The sequence below is a fragment of the Mycetomoellerius zeteki genome, unplaced genomic scaffold (assembly GCF_001594055.1).
Source record: "Mycetomoellerius zeteki isolate Tzet28-1 unplaced genomic scaffold, Tzet1.0 scaffold55, whole genome shotgun sequence".
Lineage (NCBI taxonomy): Eukaryota > Metazoa > Arthropoda > Insecta > Hymenoptera > Formicidae > Mycetomoellerius > Mycetomoellerius zeteki.
In genome coordinates, this window is record NW_017257555.1 from 155,304 (window position 1) to 177,187 (window position 21,884).

The 21,884-nt window shown below is 40.1% G+C and overlaps 1 protein-coding gene across 2 annotated transcripts in view; it reads left to right on the forward strand.

Annotated features, from left to right (window-relative positions):
* Positions 1–12,135: 12,135 nt before the first annotated feature.
* The window catches only part of LOC108727840 (discoidin domain-containing receptor 2), a 101,417-nt gene continuing 91,668 nt past the window's right edge, over positions 12,136–21,884 (forward strand). For both annotated transcript variants that reach the window (XM_018456114.1, XM_018456111.1), the window contains exon 1: positions 12,136–12,247. The gene's annotated coding sequence lies outside the window, so the exon portion shown is untranslated. The remainder of the gene's footprint in view (positions 12,248–21,884) is intronic.

Genomic DNA, 21,884 nt, shown 5'->3' on the forward strand with positions numbered 1-21,884 from the left:
CTTTTTGCATTAATCGTTCAAAAACGTCACGCGTTTGCGCCACGTGGCGGTTCAGTTCCGGATTCGTCGATCTATCTTTCATCCATTTTCCAGCTCAAACGGCGAACGCCCACAGACCGAACATCCACGACCTTATTCAAAACGTGTTTCGCCGGTGGTTTTCACAGCACCGGAAGGCCATTCGACGCGATGAGCTATACGCGCCTTCCTGTCAGCGGCTAACGAGACCCGCCCCTTTCATCGTCTTATATATACGCACCGCTTTTCACCCAGTTGGCACCCCGTCGTGCTTTAGCCAAACAGTACCGGACACTTCCACCGATCCTCGTGCTCGGAAGAGGAAACTTGATTTACTACCCACGAACCACTGAGCATTTCTTTCTCATCGGCCCAGAGAACTTTTCTTTCACGGTCGTTATCGAGACAAGTTGCTCTTGTTTTCAAAGTAGCTGCACTTTGTTCTTCTGTTTCCGAGTACTGTACATTAGAAGATAAATCGAGATCGATAGCTCTTAATTGAAAATGTATCCATAACGAAAGAAAGAAATATATATCATATTTTTTTTGGAATGGTTGTTCTGGAATAATTAACAAATAAAAACAATTAAACGGACAAATTAGAGCCACACGCAGTTATTAGTGCACAAATTAACAAAATACGATTAATTCTTAGAAATACATTTATTTCAATTCATACCTTTCGGCTCCTCTCCGAGTCATCTTCAGTGAACAATGTTGATGTTTTAAATTTCAAAAGTTTTCTAAACTCTAATCTGACAGCCAGAACACATCGCTGACAGATGAGTGTGTTTCTCTCGCATAAAGTGTAACACCAAGCGAAATCGATATAAATATCCAATCGAAATCCAATAAAAGCATGAACCAGCCACACAATTTGATATTGCATAATTTAATCAAAAAACAGTCAACCTTTACAAACGTTAAACTAAAAATAACGTTGTTGGTAGGAAAATCCAAGTCACAATGATTTTTTTAAGAATTAATTATATTTATTAATTTGTGCACTAACAACTGCGCATGACTCTCATTTGTCCGTTTAATTTTTGTTTTTATTTGAATATCGAAGGTTTATAGATTGTTGTTATGATTAAAATTTTTTATTTTATTTTAAGATAGTAACATAAGAATTGTGAAACGTTAGAAATACTCAGATTTCAATCAAAATGATCAAATGACATACATATCAAGTCGATCAATTTACTTCAAATCACTTCCACGAATCATAGAGCATTTTCCTACCCATCATTTAACGCGGTGTCGCTAAAGGAGCTCTTTGAGACACTCGCGTGAAGGCGCACGAGATCGTTGATGGCCATTGGCGTTAATTAAGAACGCAAGTGTAATTGGTGCCGGCGTGCAATAGATGCCAGTCGGTTAAATTTAGAAGTTGAAGACGAGAGAAGAGAGAATCCAATCGCACGACAATGCGCAAGACAATGGAACGGAACAATGAGACCACTCTTTTCAGATGGTTATTACCTCCCCGGAGTGTTTATGGCAGATTCGCTCCAGCGTGAGAAATCATCCCCACTTCTGGCGATAGTGGTAACCACCTCCGTCAAAGCGGTAATTAACCAACGACTCCCTCTCGTCGACGTCTGCTCGCAGCACTCTGGGGCAGCTAAGAGGTCCCGCTCACGTGCTTTTCCTAGGCGAACGCAGTGTGTGGCCGAATCGACAGGTACTTCTGGGAAATCGAAACGTGTCTGGCCGTTATTAATCTCGCATCGACCGACATGAAATATGATTTCAGCCGATCCCCCGCCACCATCACACTCCGTGATCCAGGACTGGCGGGGAGATACGCCTCCGTGGATACCGCTGTCTAGGGAAGGAACACTTCTTATAATGCGAAAAACAACGTTTCCCCGATATAAAGCGTAACAGGTTGTCCAATGATGCGTTTCCAAGAAGTAATATTGGTTTGACCAGGGTCGACTTCACAACGGTACAGAATTGTTCCGAACAGCATATGGCTCCGCCTTATAAATCCGGCTATATTACGTTTGTATAAGCATTTTTAAATGCTGAGTGTAAATACGTCATCGTCGTGAGTGAAGGCGCGCGGTTTCTTATTTGCGGTAATCAATCATTCGACTCTCTCCACCTACCGAAAACGCATTAGCTTCCGAAGTGAACGCCAGCAGCACGAATCGTCGAGCATACATCATTTTTTACCATCGTACACGATGTAGCCGTGCGATTACCACCCTCATTAATAACCGGATTACACGCTTTACCGAGAATGGCCTCTTGCGGAATAAAATGCGCGTACGGTACGCGTCACTAAGCTTCGCGGCGGGGCATCGAGTGAGTTATTACTCCGTGCGCCTGTAGCACCAGAAATCTTGAATTCTGTGTTTCTCCCAAACTCTACGTGTCTATTCCTTCCACACACCTCTTACCGTTCGTCATGCTAACTTTTCCTAAAACGACCTGTCCATTGACTAAAGTATATCGCATGAAATTCAATATTACCGGACGTAAACAGGAGGAGAGGGATTTTAGGATGTCGCCCTTTCTTGCTGACTAAATGTCACGTTTACTTATGCGCACACTCAACGCACGTGAATACAAAGTTAACGTGTGCGTGCATATATAGACGCAAAGCGGCCGTTTCCGAGCATTCCCAAGTGGCATGCGGGATCCGTCAGAAGCATTCAAATATACAGTGGTATTATTTACGAGCGCTTGATACACGGGGTGCCGCAGATTCTTCTCCGCAGAACAACACGTGTCTGCGGTGTGTGCGGTCCCCTCTTTCGAATCTTTCTCTCCCGCGGATTCGACCCGCGTATGCGTTTCGCGGTAGCGGAACCGGGCTGGATTTAGAGATAATATTACATTCCGGGGGAAGTCTGTTTCGAGAAATTTCAGAGGGTCGTTTAATGGACCTATTTTGCGGTCGCCAGTGTGGATTTATTGTGTGGGAGGGTCGATGGAAAACCAGCGTTGTACAACAGAATAATGATTTACATATCTGACGAAAATAACCGAAATTTATTCGTCGGTCTATGAAACTTTAAAACGCTATTTAATGGCTCTTGTAGAGTCATTATTGTGCTAACTAGTGCAGCGCTCATGTTCTGATATCTATGCTAAGTGCTGTGTCCTTCATAAAGTTTCCAACATATGACGTTGTAACATCGTAAGCTTAGAGCCACTTAAAGGGTGCCTGATACATCTTGTCCCAAGAAATTATGCTTTAAACGTAACGCTCATTTACACAGGAGTTTGGAGGTTTCAAACCTTCCTTCCCGGATTCCATCTTTAGCTACTAAGCAAACAAACAGCGATATTTATATGGGTTTTGTGTATTCACAGTGGCAGGAAATCGTTCGAAAACTGTGAATGATTCTAACCATGTCAATGTAGCTAACGTCATCCAAAAAATTAAACAACAGGTTACTACCTTAATACATACGAGTAAGAGTCGTTTGGCTTCGACTTCTATAAATTATTATTAGCTTCATTGCTGTTTTTTAACTTCATTCTGTATTTTAGATTTGGAGAATATCCATTTTGTTTGGATTTATGCATGTCAATTATCAATAAAAAATCCTGTTTCCTAGAATGAAGGTATAATAGCCATTCTACAATGTGCTCTTTGTTTCCTGTTTCTTGCTGTTTATCTCTGTTTGTCTCTTGCCTTTTGGTCAAAAAGGCAAGAGACAAACAGCAAGAAACAGGAAACAAAGAGCATATTGTAGAATGGCTATAACAATTACAAGAAACATGATATATTCCATTCCAAGTTGAATTCGATATTAAGTATTTTTATTACTGTAATTTGAAATTTAATTTATTGACAGGTAATTAACATGTATAAATCTACGTGAAATGGATGCTCTTCTAAATTTAAAATACATAAAGTGTTTCAGTTGCAATTGTTTTTTGTATCGAGCTTTTGTTTATAATGAATTCTGAATAAAAAGACAGTCTTTTAAATAACATCCAGAAATAATATAAATTTTATATTCCATTTTTAAATTCATCTGAATAATAGTACATAGATGCGTTATTTGTAATATAAATGATATATAAATAATTTACAAATCTGTAACATTTCCAGTAGATTTAAGTATCGATATTATTATTTTTTCATAGTATCTCATCTATAAATTAAACACAATATTTGATAATTAAAACATTAATAAATCATAATAATAGGATAGAGAAGAGAGAACATATACCACTATTAAATATAACTAGACTGGAGAATATGGAAAGAGAACGTCGTAGAAATTTCTCTCTTTAAGCACTTCCATGCCTGTGCGGACAAAGACGCATCGAGTGTCTAAGCGCCCTTCGACAGCCGAAACAATTAAGCGGGCAGGCGTAAGTCACGAAATTAAATGGCAAGCTCGACTCCCTCGTCGAACGGTTGTATGCGCGCGCTGTCGGAAAGCATATGTCCGTGCACGTATATGTCGTAGAGACCGAACAGGATCGAACGGGCGAGTTCGCCTTGGTAAGTGCCGGACCGAACGAATGAATATCCATCCGTTCCCCGTCAGTGCCGAGAAATTTCAATAAGCCAATTCGGATAATGGATTGGCACGCACGTGCGCGCGGTAGGACGAAGTCTTCGTTGTGGCGTCGCGTCGACGTGCCCGCTCGTGTCGAAAGTGCAACGTTATTGTCTGGATCCCGATTCGTCTCGTTCAGAGTACAGCGAGAGGGAACGTCACGAAGTTCTAAGTGGACCGCTGTTTCTGACACGGGGTGCGCGTCGGTGCGTGTAGCTTCGCACATACGGTCGTGAATCCGTCACGGACTGTGTGTTTATCGGTCGACGCCGCGATCGTTACGCGATCGAGGAATTGCGCAAATCCGGTGCCGAACTGAGTATCCGATCGCCTCTCGATCAGTTACGAACTGGCTGCAATTCTCGCGAAACAGTAACGATGATAGGCTGTCGGGATTTTGGACAGGGTTCCCGAAAATTATGGCCGGTTGAATACGGGTTACGAAGTCAATATGAGGAAGAGCGCCCGGAGGGTTGAATGGAATGGTGGGTGCGGAACGAAGGATATTGGCGTCGGAATTCACCTGGGTGAAAGCTATTGCGATAAGTTACTGTCGAACTATGTAGTTATATTTTATTACATTTAGGTGTGCTTGAAAAATGTTGATTTATTATATCCGATTCTCTTTTAAATTCATTATATCCAGAAACATGAATTTAATTGAATTTGTCACAGTAATATATACAGAATATAATCATTTCTTGAATATCTTTAAGAATATCTTTATGTCTTGAATATCTTTATGAAATGCCTCCCGGCATTGCATTTATAATAGCGCAAGAAGAAATGTTGCATTTATCGTAAACGTATCGTGTCTGTCTTCTTTCGATGGCGGATCTGAAAATTACGATCGTTTTGATTTCGCTAAATACCACAAAAAGAATGGTGAAGAAGCGTGTATGAGTTGAGAACACGATGAAATCATGCTACATCTTTTTGTCTGGGAAAACTAACAGTTACGCGTGACTCAATACTACAATCTAGTAATATCGTGAGTACGCACGCGTTTGGAATGTAGTTATACTTCGAGTTTGTATTTAAAGCGCCTACTTTACAAATAATTTGCATATCGCCTAAACTATCCGCTTACTACCCTGCGACGTACGAATTCTACGTTGTCCAAATCACAACGTGTATACCTATACTTGCGGGATAAATTCCTTGGTAGCTATTATACGTATGCGTTGGTATGCATAGATAAACATACAGCGCAGGTAACAACATTGTCTGGACCAACGTCGCGTTTACACATTATCTTCATGTAACTTTATACATATTTCCACGTAATTTTGACTTCTTATTGTATAAGTACCTCTTACGCTATTATATCGACAAATTATATTTCTCCATCGAGTCGAGTTTTTGCTACTATATTTCATATCTCGAAATAGAAATACTTTGCATTAATAGGCTGATATCTCGTAGCTTCTCGTAAATTAACCATATTTCAACGTTCGATTATACCCGTCCGACGCCGTCCGAGGCTCGTTTGCATAGGAAATAAAGCGAAACGCTACGCGGCGTACGAGAAGGCCGCTTAACGAGTAACACGATTTAGCAGTAAACGCGCTCTTTGTCACGTGCACACATTCCGTTTATTACTGGCAAGCGCAAAGTTTCATAAAAAAATTCTTTCGAGGAGAGTCTCCGTCGATCGGGTCCTCCGTAAGTCGTGCAATTTATTTCGAGCCTCAACCGACGGCACCCACGCGAGAGCGGATTTCCGTTTTCCAATAAAATCTCCGTCCATATACCGTCTCTGTACGCCGTATACTGCGATGCCGCGTACACGTTCTGAGATTCCGGGTGAAATCAGATTCTCAGTGTTGCTGCGGAAAACATCCCAAAGCTCGCAATAATAGTTTTTCGAGTATCGCATTGCATTGTATGATCGCCTACGCGCAGTTTTGATCAATAAGGGAATTTACCTCGCGCAATGTAACACAACCATACTTATTATCTTTATAAAATTCCGGAATATATATGGAACTATTATATCACCTAAATGTAAATTTCAGTTTCCGTTACATCGCGATGAATCGGCGAAAATATATGTGTATGTACAGAGAAAGAATGTCTTAAAACTAATTTATAGCCCAACTATAAATTTTGTAAGAGATTTCGCAGGTAAATTGCTATGATTATTCAAGCAGAGATTTTGTTAATTTAATTTATTATTCATTATAATTTATATTTTTAACCGTAACAATGACATCAATACGAAAAAATAATTGTTAATAATAATTAGAATAATTTTTTTATTTTTTAACATTGATAATAAAAATCTATACTCTAATTCAATTAATAAAGAAAAGATATTAAATATATCGAGCACATCAAACAGCTTCTTGTACAAAAAATGAAAACAATTAGATTAAGAGATTAGTACATATTATCTATATATACATATCGGAATTCACAAAGAAATCAATAGACTTTAGTATTTCTATGCAATATGCAACAATAGATTGAAATAGTTTGACGTTTTTTTTAACTCCATTTTTCGCACGTAGTCGCACATCGGAATCCTTTTAAAAAACCCTGTCATATAAAAAATTTCTTTTGAGACTACTCTACTCTTCTCGTATTCTGAAATCAGTTAGCGGTGAGAATTTTTATTTCTTCTTCCATACAGTAGCGAAGATTTACAGCACGTAAGACAATAGCATTCTGAAGGTATACTGTTGTAGCCTGACACGCGTTATGGGAGGTAACGTTAGTTTGTCCTACTGACCGACTTTTTCTATATTTTTTTCTTGCGAAACCTAGGTCAAAAGGTCTAAAATCTTTGAAAACTCACGAAAGGATATTAAAAGGATCTCCTAACGGGACGATTGTTAAAAGACTCGGAAACTTATGTAATCTTTTCAAGTGTTACCTCCCAGAGATTCTGGGTTAAAATATATGTTATTTCGTAACAAATTAGGTTCATTGTTATAAAAACAGAACACCCAAGAACTTTTAAGTGTGATAAATTTCCGAAATAGTATATTTTACACATTTTAACTTTTGAATCACTAACGGAAACTTTTTCCTTGGTCTTTTCTTTTATTTTTCCCACTTTCTTATTTTTTTCTCACGTACCTACTTATAAAGGATCAAGTTAGTATTTTAGAAAGCTTAGGCAGGTATTCATAGTCGATTCTTATTTTCAGACCGTCTTAAATAACGTTTTAATATTCTACCACGACTCTCTGTGATTGGTTTGCAACATCTTCAGATTATACACTAAAAAAAACCTTCTAAATCTTAATACATATTTCTTCGAATATATATTTCTTTGAATATACGTTTACATTTAGTAAATATTTATTTAGAAACCATTCAAACTAAGATTTATTAAAATTTTTTCAGTATTTTTTTCATGACACGTATATTTTACTTGACACGTTTTTAAATATAAGAATTGACTATGAATACTAGCTTTAATCCTTTTTCTAATACAATTTGCACGTATTCTATACAGCACACATCTCCAAGGGACGTCTTAAAGATATCCAAAGAACATTCCTCTTTCTTAAGGACATTCCCAGGACATCTTTCGCATAAAGTGTATTGTGTGGGATAGAAATACTTTCAATACATTCACGAGCTTGAATCACGGCATAAACATTTGTTTCCTCTCGTAGGAAACGAAGAAATCATAATTTTATAATAAGCAAAGAAAACAATCGGTCGGCAAACAACGCGCACGTGATAACGACGAATGCTGGAAACTTCAACGATAGATCTTTTTTGCGCGCGTCTAAGGAAGAGTTCATACGTGACTCCGATGTCCGGTGCGATTATTCAGCGGATCGCGAGGAACTTCGTTTCCTCGACACAGTGACCTCGTCAATTTTCGGTAGAGATAGTCAGTATCCTGGGAAGGATTCGAGCCTCTTCCTGCGGCAGCGAAGATTTACGGATGTCATAAAGCACTAAAAACGGTTACGGTAACTTCGCCCGACGTGGCAGTTTTATTTGCGCCATACATTCGGCGGCGACGGCGGCTGAGCGTCTACCATATCGTCGCTCAAAAACGTACAAAAGTAACAATGAAACGTGCGATTTCGCTCGGGCGCGTCAAAAGTTTTCCGCGGCACTAGGAACCCACGGCGCGCAACTTTTCGCGAACACCTCGTGCCCCCCTTCCGCTTACGCGTTACGCGCGGCAAGGATGTATATTTCCACGGCAGGCAGACAAACCGTACGCCACTTCCTCTCTCATAAATAAATATGAGCTTAGCCTCATCTGTCTCTCTTCCTCTTAGACTGTCGTATTTGTCGACGTATGAAAAAGAAAGGCGACCGAATGGCGGGCAAACAGCAAGTCACGAGAGGAAATATCTCGACATTCTTCCGTACGTAGCGGTACGCATCAGCTATCTTCGTTTCGAGGAAGATGTCGTATTGCGCATGTCTTCGATCTTCGATAATATATTGATTTCGAAGTATAAAGTGTGTGTGTCGATCGTTAAGTGGCATTTCAAACTTCAAACTGGGATAAACTAATAAAAACTTCGGGTGCTGACCAGATTCAATGTGGAGAGAGCAAAAAGTGAGGCAGAACGAAGAAAAGGGACGATTTTTTGCCGTTAATGAAGCTGTCTCTCTTCTGAATTGGTCGAGCATTAGCGAATACTCAGTTAGCCATGGAAAGCGGCGCTTTGCTCGCTCGCGACAGCGCAATTACAATAAACGGCGTCTCTCGCTACCGTGCACGTATTCCTACCTTTTGTCCCTCTCTCTTTCACCTTCTTCGTCAGTTTATGCCTTCTCGAAGGATTTCCTTCTCTCCGAGCTAACGTGTGTTCTCACTCTGTAGACAGAGAGCATAAGCGGCACGCTTACGTAGTAGGGTTGGAGCTTAAATTAAATCCGGCTAATGTAACCGACGGGTATATTAGATCTCTTGTCTGCGGGCGCATGCCCTCCCCTTTTGCGTACACGGATTGGTCCGCGGAAGGGCGAGTAGGCAGATGAGATTCGAGATACGATGTTGAGAGGGAAACGAAACATCTTTCTGGTGAAGACGAAACACCGATGATCAAACCGCGTAATCCTTTACTTTTTCATCCCTTGTCCTACGCATTTTGTATTTATTGACTTTGATCGCACCGCATTTCCTAATCCTGCGATATAATTACCCAAGAATATTTCATTCGTTGACCCAGTTGTAATTTAGTTGATTCGCTTTAATCTTGCAAAATCAGGAAACGCAATAATAATTTATGAACACTACATAAACAAGTAATTTATAAACGCACGCATATATATAAATTGTATGTAATTTATATTTGAACAAATATTTTTATGAAATAGTATTGATCGTACACATAAAATATTTTAAATAAAATATTTTATTATGCACATTATTTCAAAGATAATCCTCAAAGCAAATAATATACAAACGAAATATCAACGAAAAAAGATTTTTTGTGCGTTGTTACTCATAATATGATTATATTAGCTTTATCATATAAATCTAAGCCTCTAAAGAACAAGAGAGCGTGTTTTTTGTCGAGTAAGTTGCTTTTTGACACGCTACTGTGAAAGTACATGGTCTTGTGCTGCATCTAGACATCTGTGTATGTGCCGTCTATATGTGATATCCACAGACATGACGGCGAAAAGGTTGGCGGGGAAGGGAGACGCGAATAAGAGAACGAAACGGAGATAGGAGAGGATCAAAGAGAATCCGGTGGAGGTGACGACGTTGTCTACCGGCGCCGGAAGCTTCGTGATCGAATCGCTAATTAGCACTCGCTCCCAGCCGGAGGACTCTTTGAGAGTAGCAACTACTTCTCTCCAGTCGTTAATGCATTCGGATCGAGTAAATCCATTTTAAGCTCACTACGCCGCGGCTGTGAAGGTTGGGACGTAAACTTGTCGGGAACGATTAATCGTGTTTATTTAAAGATTTACGGCGTGACCGATTTCCCGATTAGGACAGAAAATATCGGACAGTTGGAACGCACGCTGATGCATTTAAATCCCCCGAGGTGCAATTCACAACAGTTAGTTAATCGGTATATAATAACAAATGTGTGAATGTCATGATACATATACATATACATATACATATATATATGTATATGTGTATATAAATAATATTTTTCCCGCAAAGTAAACTTAAATATCTATCAAAGTGGTATTAGGAAAAATGATGACATCGACGTCTAACGCTTGTCGGACTATTGCAACCGTTCCGCAAAAAGGGATTTTGTCGCCCATGGGTGCCATAAACACTAATTCGAATCCTACTGGTTTGCCCTCGGGATCGAACGAGACAAAACCAGAAAGTGATAAGACACAATATCTCACAATTTCGCGTGGGTCTTATGGATTTTCACGTCCAAAGTGCTAATAAATTATTACGAATGATGACGTCCGAAAATTTACGATCGACCGATAATGTTCCGTCAGTCAAAAAACGGATGGCGATACATCTGTTTTCATTACGTTCTTATGCTACTAATTTACGTCAATTTATATCGATTTAATATTGCAGTGATTTATGTTTTTACGCTGGCCATCAATATTTTTCACGTTATCGTACAATAGACGGACTAAATAAAATTAATTGCTTGCATTTGCTTGATTCGTGAAAAATTTATTGCGGCACCTAAAAACGGATGCAGAAACTGTACGTGCATGGAATGCATTTCTATCAATTGTCCGAGCTATATTGGGAGCTGGATCGATCGCGGTCAAACTATACACATATCAATTGTTTTCGAAATACACCAAAAATTGTTGCGAAAAGTTATCTCATTAACCAATGCCCTGTTGAAATACTTCGCCAAAGGTATACACGACCTTAGTCCGGTCGCTTAATTAAGCGAACCGCGCGTATACACGTCTGAAGGGTGGAAAAAAGATCAATAAAATCGCTAGTCTACAGGCGACCGCATTCATCCGCCACCCCATTTCTACAACATATTTTGCAACCTCGCCCCCATATACGGGCCTCGACCCCCCACGCTCCGTTCGCCACCCCTCGCTCTTTACCAGTCTCACGTGCTCGTTTCGTTCCCTCTCTTCCGTTCGCCACGGGGGTGGAGTACGCGCGCGCGCTCGCTAGGGTACACCGATTTACCACTAGATGGTGACGGAGGGCGAAAACCGTAAACGGGACGAAGAGAACGCATGCGATCAGACAAGGACACGAGATTGTGTGAGAGAGGGTCGAGAGCCGCGCGGGTTACTTCCCCACCCCTCGGCCATCTCGCCGTCGACCAACTGGAGTTTCTCGTCAGCCTGTCAGTTAGTGCCGTGGCGCCGTGACGGTACGGTGTTAGTTGGTACGTTGTTCCTTACCGCGTTGCGTTTTCTCAATGGGCACCTCGTGGACCCAGTGCGAGAAGAGACGCGGCCGTCGATAGCCAGTGATACGCCGATATCGCCGCGATCGAGGTGCCCACCAGTAGTTTTGCATTTTTCTAAATAAATATTCATGTAGCACATATAGCACGTAGGATTGTGTGAGCTTAGAGGCTTGTAAATAGCGTCTTGCCAAGAGAGGTGTACGTGTGAAAAAATTTTTTTAATAATTTGTATCAAAGTGAGGAACATATATAATATATACGGAGAGATAGGATCCTCAGAGACCACAGTTGTGATCGATGATTTCTTTGGTGCTCATTGGTGTGTGCGCGTACGGTCGCTGATAGTAGAGCATACGAGCGGATATACGTGATACATTAACGCACAAGGTGAGCATATCTCCTTTTCTCTCATAACACACCCCTTTTAATTACGCGCGCTCGTCAAGTGACAAACGAGATTGGAGAACGGACACGCGAACGCAGCTGCAACGTGAAAATTGTCAAAGGGTGCAGTGCGCGGGCGCTATCGATACCATTCAAACCAGCGTGTAATTTCGCCATGATATCTGTAATTACATCGGAAAATTAGAATATAAATTGCCGACGGGAGAGCAGTGGATTTCAATTATATTATCCGGAATTTATATTAGCGCGTACCTGTCAAACAATCTGCACTTTCACAAACTTTAAAAATATTGGTGAAAACACACTTGGTAAAAAATTATTGGTAATAATTTTCATTTATAATAATATTTTTTAATACCATTCATAAAATCATCATAATCTCAGTCATAAAATGAATGATCAAATTTTATCTTCAATGAGAATTAAAAATTTTTTGTAAAAGATATTCCTTCCTCTACTCTTTGCTTTGTAATGGAATTAGATTAGAAAAGTATTCAAAGAAATTTTTCTACGCTTGCTTCAAGATGTCTTTCAATTTTATGCTCGTACGAGTCCATTCTTTTCTAATCCGGCTCCGAGAAACGTCGGACGAAATCTGATTTCCCTCTTCATTCGTTGTCATTCATTGTCGCCTCATCCCTCACTGTGGAAATGATCGCGATGAAGCCGTGAAACGATTCCATGCATTTCGGCCGAGGAGTCAGGATAGCATCGATTAATTCTGTAAGCTCCATTTCCGACGAAGAGTCGAATGGAAGAAGATAAAGAGTGAATAAGGTGGATTAGCGAGAAGAGACCCTCGAAGGGTTCGTCGACGACTGTTGGCACGCAGAAGGAAGGGGACAAATGAAATTTCGTCATGGCAAATTGTCCGAAAGCGACGCCACAGAAATCACCCCGACGATTAACAGGAGCTCTCCTAAGACTTGCTAATTTCCTGCTCGGAGCACCGGGCTAGGGAAAGGCAATATCGAATCGGAACTCCCATCCATTAGCGCAGCGATCTATTTGTTGGAGACGCCTTAAATCCTCCGGATCGAGACGTGGACTGGTTCGCCAAGAGTTCTTTAATCCTCGTGGCCCTCAAAATACGACTCACGTTCCGGATCCACGTAGTTTCGAGGTAGCAAAATAACGCAACAGGCAATGACGGATGAAAGAGCGGAGGAAGTCGAGCGGAATTGGAAATGGTCCAAGGAAGTCTCCGATCCTCCATTTCTATGCGATTTCGATTCCTATCGAACCGGTGCCAAGTTCGAGTAAATTAGTTTTACGAATGTTTACTATCATTTACACAGAATCATTAATGTGTTTGGACGAGATCCGAGTAGGCCATTTGTTTCGTAAAAATATATGTATATTCATTATGTCAAATGTATTCATATTCCGTTGTGAAAAGCAAACATAGAAATAAAAGGAGAGGAGAGAGACAGAGAGAGAGAGAGAGAGAGAAATCATCATATCATGGTTACATCCATATATCTCAACGCCTTCGGGAATGGGAATATGAATCGAGAAGACATAAACTGTCGTTATGAGAAATCGAAGATCGTGCTTCATTCCGTCGAATGTTCGATGTCGCGCGATTTTAGTGGATTTAAGCGCAGTCAGGAAAATAGGTTCTGAATATTGATGAAGGGATATGAATATATTCATAGGGACTAACAGTTTTTATTTCTGCAGCCAGGTCGAATCGATTCGCATTGATCACTCTTCCATTCGTGCAGCAACTCTTCGGTAGATGGTAAATTCGAACGATTAATATTCGTAGATCCATGTTCTCCATTCTGTCGGGGGGTCACAAAGTTCTCCAGGCCGAAAATCCTTCAATTTCCTTCTTTCCATTATGTCCATGATTAGCCAACGTAGATCTCCGACGGCGCGCTTGAAAGTCTCGCAATCTTTAGCTCCGGCTCATAATATCTTCATTACGAGACAGAGCCCTGCAAATTTTACAACTCTCTTGACGACTTCGCAGCAGGATTGACTGCTGACAAACCGATCGTAAATTATTATCTAGTTATTAATCCACACGACGACGGTTTCATGATCGATACTTTATCACCCAACGTGGATCGTTCCGTTTCACATTATCGCGATGATAATGATAAATTCCACTGGCGCGGGTCGAGCGTGCGAGAGAAAAACAATAAATTAATATCGGCGCGATAAATTTTCCGCGACGTAGACAGTGACGTTGCCGAAATAATCGAAATGCTAATTATTCATTTGCATAATTAACGCGAATGCAGTAAAGCGACCTCCGGCGCACCGTGAGCGGTCCCACATGCCATTGGAGATTAACGGTAGCGTGCGTCCTGTTAATGTTCATTTTGAATATTAACTCCTCGGAAATGAATGTGCACGATCGTCGAATCATTATGGCCAAATTTAACGCGGCTGAGTGAACCGCGCGTATGCAGCAGCCGCTATGAATTTCCGGTGCTATCATTTTCAGAATCGGTTGCTACTGCGGGTATCGTGCAGAATCGCGATGACACACCATCATCATTGTAAATCTCCATCGTCATTCTGGGTATCTATTTAATTGAAATTTCCTATGTCATGCATTTACGCCGTTATTATATTACAAGTAATAATTGTGTGTATAAATTGTATGATATATGCCAATCATTGGAAAGATCGATAGACAAAGTAATGCAAGTTATTGTTGAACATTACCGTATGATTAATAATAGTTATGCGAAAGCATTACTAAGTAAAAAGATTTTCTTTTAATAACATACCTAATAATACATTATTAAATTAGAGATCCTAATGTCGTCTGCTTTACTGATTCTGTAGGACTTACACACGTACGATTTATGTATCATTGACACATCACTACACGCTACTATCAACTAATTTTTCATATTAGGTGTCTAAACCTAATTATAAGAACTCAACATTATTTGTTTATGTAATCTCTAGTTCAAATTAAGATTGTTTTATACGTACAAAATATAAAACTTGTATATAAAGCAAATATTATTACAAGTCGACACCAGAAGCCGGTAATAAAACTATAATTTTTCAACTTTTTCGTTTTTGGCATAAAGTGAACCGATTTGGACTACATTAAAGTTTATATTGTACTTCAATTGCGAAAAAAAATTTTTTTAATCTGTAAAGGCAATTAAAAAATTAATTGGTAAAACAGACGATTTTAGAATCCCTTTAAGGCAATGTCAAGGAATGAAATATTTCTCTGTCTTCTTCATGTAATCGACAAACTAAAAGCTGAAAAGTTCTTGATTTTAAATAAAAAATTGATAAATCTCTCTATCTTTCATAAAATATGAAAGTCCTTTTGGATTTATGGATCGTAACTATAAATCTTTGCTTGTGACTGCTTTGCACGCGCCGCCGCTTTGCTTGGAACGTGGCGTACGTCGTTCACGGTTAATTTCGAAAAAATCCCTACCTATCCCTTCTATTTTAAAGAGATTCCCGGCGTTTCGGAGTAGCTTCTCTCAAACTCGTTTCCCTGTCAGTGTCCAAACATGAAAACGAAACAGCGGGAGGGCCGTAGGCACGATGATGGCTCCGCGTCAACGAGAGCGTAACAGCCAGCTGCCGACGGATAGATTCAGAGACAGTCGGGGGTCCCTGCACCTGATTGCTGGACATTCATCTACCCCTGAACGCAGAAGGTGTACTAACTCCATGGGAATCTACCACTCTTCTTCCACCCCCTACGCGTGCTTGTTGTACAATGGTTGAACGCGCATCGCCGCGCGCCGTGAGATAATGGCTTTCTAATTGCCGCGCGCGACCGTATGTAGCTGTATGGCTCTCTCTGTAGTTTCACAAAAAAAAGGAGAAAAAACTGCAGAAAGGGAAAGAAACGATGTAGAAAAGAAAAGAACGATCAGGCGATGTTTTTGTGCCATACGTCTTATGGTTTTCTAATATTTTATTAGAACGGATATTTTATTCGTGCATGAAGTTAATTAAGAACGGAAAATAATTCATAGGTTGTCTATAAAATGCTGACTCTCTTTAAATCGATAGACGTTTAATTATGCTTCGTATAACACACATGTTTTACATGATTATACAATTTTTCCGTTAAAGCAACACAAACCAGTTTAGCGGTGCGTTTTTTTTTTAGCTGAATTAACGATCGCTACTCATTAGAACCGTTCGACGGCGATCTCTCGGCATCCAGATCACATCGAACTCCGGAATGATTAATAAAGTAGGAACGTCGGGTTCCGACCACAGAAACGAGCACAAAAGTGAATTAATCATCGTATTCTGGATTGTAAGAACGCGGGCGCAACGATTAACGGCGATTTCGCGACCTGAGTCATTTGTCGGGTCAGGGCTTAACGATCGCTGCACAGGCGTGTTGTGCCTTAATGCTTAACGGCGGCGGTCGGCGCTCGCATATGAGCCACAGAATCGATCCTCCAGTCTCAGTAAACTGATCATAAATTCGAGCGGCTTAGAAAGCAGGTAGAACGTCGCGGGTGTAGGAGGAAGAGGAAGAGGTCGTGCACCTTCTAGACCTTCTTGGTGAGCAGCGGCTCACGTTGCACCTTTCGCGTTCATAATGTCGCGGTTTTAAGTGCCCACGCGTGCTCGCTTCTTCTTCTCCTCCTTCTCTCTCTCCCTCTCCCTCCCTCTCTCTCTCTCTCTCTCTCTCTCTCTCTCCTCCCTTTCGCGACGAAACGCGTCAGGAGATCGAGAGAGTGAAAGGATGAAATATGCAAGACAACATAATGTTACCTCCTAAGGGATACACCTGACGTAGGAAGAACGCCCGGAGTGCCTGTACCGAATATATCCACCCTCGGGAATAAGCGGCCTGGCCCATAATTCATTCTAAATACTTGTATGCTAATAACGATGCCACGGTGCAGCGGAAATTTACTATTCCCAGGCATTCCCCGGTAGTTTTCCTGCTGCTTGCCCTCCTTTGCCTCCGTACTTCTTTCCGTACGTCTTTCTGTTCTTTATCCCTTTATTCCCATCGTTCTGTTTTCAACCGCCAACCATACCTGTGTGCTCCCCTTTACCCGTTACTACCCCCATCCCAACCATCGCGAGGACTTGAAGAACCGGCGTATTAGCTTTACATTATACGCGCGATAGAATTTATGCAACGGCCGTGGGATCCGTAATCCTATAGAATCATAAAGTCCGTTATCTCGATCGTTTATCCACGGTGCTGCATCTCCGTATTTCAGTACCGCGACTCTCTTTCTCTCACTCTGACTTTCTTTCTAGCTGCCATGAAAAGTCAGTAGAGAAGCGAAATTGAAATCCTTTTCTATGAATGGCCCGTGGAAAATGGACGACGTGCACGGAGATCCATCCGCTGAAACAGTAGATACACTTCGAAACTTGGTGGTATACGATCATATTTCGAGCCTTTATATCTCCCCCTTTCATCCCTCATGCTAGTACCATAAAGAACATTCGAAGCCGCGGAAGCCAGTCTGTTATACTTTGGAACTACATCCGTTTCGTGATTTCATTCTCATTTCTACAGCACATCTTTTATATCTCTTAAATATATTAAACTTCTTGAACATCCTTGAAACCGTGGATTAAAACTTTATTACGCGTATAATTATTCTTGAAAATTTTTTAAATTGAGCTAAAATTCAATTAAACTTTTAAAGAAATCTATAAACTTAGTTATAATAAACTTATATACCATAATATATGAAAAACAATATTAATTTTTGTTTTTAGAGTGAAAATTGCAGAACATAAGACAATTCGCACAGTAGTCTAAGTACTTCGTATTAATTATTTGAAAATGTAGAGCCATTTCGTAAGTGATGCGACGAACATGAGACTTCCTTAAAGAGAAAACTCCAAGGGATAAATTAATTAGTATGTCGTGACTTCATATTAGAAACTGCAAACAGAAGCGAATGTTGCTTTTACTCGCAACGCTTTTACTCCCATTAGCGCTATGAAACCATAACCGTTTTCTAAATTGCAGAAAGCTTTTAGTCTTACTGATGTTACGAATTTGGAGTCTTTGTAGAAATTTGAATACGTTAAAATATATTATTGAGAAGTAGTTCATTTTTTAAGTTAAGTTCTTTTGCTCTAATAACACCTGTTATATTTTTACGTTTTAAAATAAATACAATAGATTATGAAGGCAGAGGATACTGTATTAAATAAAAATATAATCTATTTTTCTTAATATTGGTTTTAAAATTTATATCTAATAAAGGCAGGATATTAAATGAAATAAGAATGCAATCTATTTAAAAATATATAAATGTATAAAACAGCTTTCGTATATATTTACGATAAATATCATTGAGTTCACTTGCTTTTTAACATGCTATAATTTATATAAGAATCCAAACATTATTAGTTGACTATTACGTTAATTGAAAGTCATCAACCAGCTTCACACTGCAGGGAATCACATGCAATAAAAAATATTTCATACACTTCGAAAAATTGCACTTTAAATTCAAAAGATGCAGCTTTCGTTCTTTGAAGTTCGATTGGCTTCTTTAATGACATATCAAATTTGTTTGCGAATCCTGGAAATGAAATTCTCAATACACACAACCGGTATTACGCGCGAATATTTAATGATACCCGCTGTCGCAGGATATGCTAATCATGTAAGAATATAAGTATTCTCGAAATTACAAGGCGCGAATATCAAATAAAATGAAGAATATATATGGCATCTTGGATGTTGTTGCGCCGAAACTTATTAAAGTTTCCCGAACGTGTCAATTCGCGTGACTGTTTTGGCGGCTATACGATGACTTTATGCAAATTGCAGGTCATCAAACGAGTCGTGAGAAAGAAGGAGAGGGAGAAGCGCGATGCAATAAACGTTTTCTTTCTCGCCGAAAAATCGGTGACTCGACCAAACGAGAATGGTGGCCACGCACGCGTGACCTAACAAGGCCTTCTCCTTTGCGTCTCACTCTGAATGCTGCGCTAACGAGTCCAGCCGGTAAATTATTTCGTAAAAGGCGGCATTTTACGTGGTCCGCTGCGGCATCCGAGTTATAATTTCCGCCGTGGCGACTTTATAGAGCCGGTCGCCTCGACACGAAGCTCTAAACGTTACCCACAAGCTGCAATCAATTCCGCGCATAGCCTTACCTTAGTGTGCCATGAAATTCTTTGATGACTGTGCGACGTTCTCGAGATGCTTTTAAAAAACACTTTGTGCATATAATACTTTCGGCACCTTGATATCATCATTAGATGGCGTTTATATGAGTATGTTCTGTTGTATATCAAAGTAACTGTATTCATTGTTTCTGCATCCATATTTATGGCATGTTTAACAGATAAAATTCTCTTGTATAGAAATTGTCACATAATATAGTAAAAAGAGATTTATCAAAAAGAGATCATTTGTCATACTTATATACATTTCATTCTTCATATCAGAATATCATAACGTGCTATATAAAATTTAATCGATAAAAAGTAAAAACTTTATTCTACCTTTGAATAATCATAAGAAACGATTTCGTGCTCGTAATGCCAATTAATATCAATTAATGCTAATTAATAATTTTGTGATCCTTTAATTTCTTTTTCATCAGTGAATAAGCCATTAAAATCTTCAATCAGATGAGACTTTTACAATTTAATTGAATCTAAATCTTACAGTCATATATCCGATTAAAAGATGTTGATTTAATCAAATATAAATAAATTTAATTACTTTTAAATATACACAGCGTATACATTTAAATACATACATACATACATACCTTTAAAATTTTTAATATTTGTATCATCGGCTCGTAAGTTTCTCTCCTCTCTCTCTCTCTCTCTCTCTCACACACTCACACACACACACACACAATCCGACATCGACTTTAATTTAATATAAATTTATATTCCAAAATGAAAAACATCGTTAAAAGCAACGATTTAATTAAACGTAAATTAAGTTGACAATCGTTTACAGTATATACCGGATTAATGCTATTACGACTCGGTCGTCGGCACGGAATACTGAATATCCAATTTAAAAGTCTTAAGAAACTTAAAACCCCCTTCGTGAGAAGCACGGAAAAGCAGGTATGCGCTCTTGTCCCTCAAATTTATCCACGGAATAATAGATAAAGCGTACTTTTGCCTCGACACGTTCACGGCACCGGAAGGGAAGGAAAAGTCTTTCCAGTTTATACCGTCTGCGCGAAATTAGCATGCAAGTCCGTCCGGCGTTGTTCCTAAACGCCGCCATGAGTAAAACATTATACCTCGCTCCACGAAGAACGTCGGCAGCGGCGGCGTCGCGTGGCAGGACGAATTTTCAAACGTCAGTGGGGAATCGGCTACCACAGCTCAAACCACCACCATCACTATCACCACCATCACGGGGGCATCATTACCCTTTAATGCATGCGGACGTCCTTTGTGTCTTTTGAGGACTTTTCTCCCTCTCTTTATATCTCACTCGCCAGCTGCCCACGTGTGCCGCTCATTGGGCATACAAAAAAGCGAGAGCAAAGGGACGAGCTGGACATACAACGCGTGTCGCGTGGGGTCCAAGGGTGATTCGAGGGAAGGGAGACGTGAGAGGATGGACGCACAGAGGTGGACAGATGAAAAGAAAGGAAAAATTTTAGACAAAACGAGAGGGAAGACTCTACGGACTGAGTATACTGATAGAGTAGACAGGATAGATAGGCGGTAACCAACCTTCTTGGTGGACGCTACTATCATGTGGACGCAAGAAGCCTCCCTTCATTATGTATTCCATTTCACTCTCGTATTCCCTTTTCTCGTATTACCTGCCTCATCCAGTGTCAACTTTTCCCATATATCTATATACTCAGTTCCTATACTATAACTGCCTTTTTTATCTCTGATTATCCCTTTCGATCGTAGCAGGATCCGATGGTTTGTTTTTCATACAAACTGACCGAAACTGACCAGGATGAATAACACGTGTCATTGTGAGATCACTTATAACATTCATCTATGAAAATATCTTATTCCATTCTTTTATTTTATTCTACAAAATACGTTTATTTTATGTTCCAGTATATTTCTTAAAATAGATTATTCTTGCGTATATAACAGTAATAGTAAAATATAATAGATAACAGTAGTAAGATGGCGCGATTCTTTGATAGGGCAATAATCCTTTTTCAGAATATATTTGAAGAACATAAAACAAATCTGAAGGTAGAATCTCCAGAATCACTAAAACACTTCGCTCTGTCTCCATCGAGGATCGCGGTAGCTCGAACAAGGTGAATCCGCTCCCCAAACAAGCGTGAAGTACCACCGGTTTTAGTAGGACAATGAATTATTCTGTCTCGGCGAACGTTTTCATTCACCTCTCTTGCGTTCACCGTCGAAAGGGAAGACGGCAAAAGAGCGGGCGAGAAAGCGACGGTGTGACAGACCTTTTTATCCCTGAGAAACCGCTCAAGAGTCGCGGTAAAATCGTCGTTTCGCGGGACAGTTTTATTACATCGCGAGATCACATCGCATCTCAGTCGAGCCACATTGTGTCTACATTCGTCCCGTATTATGCGCCGTATAGAGAGAAATTTCCGGAGTGACGTACATGCATGATTATGCGGAAATTATCCCGAATGACATCGCGTCCTAGCTTCGCTTGTCGCGCGTAACGAGAAGCATTTGA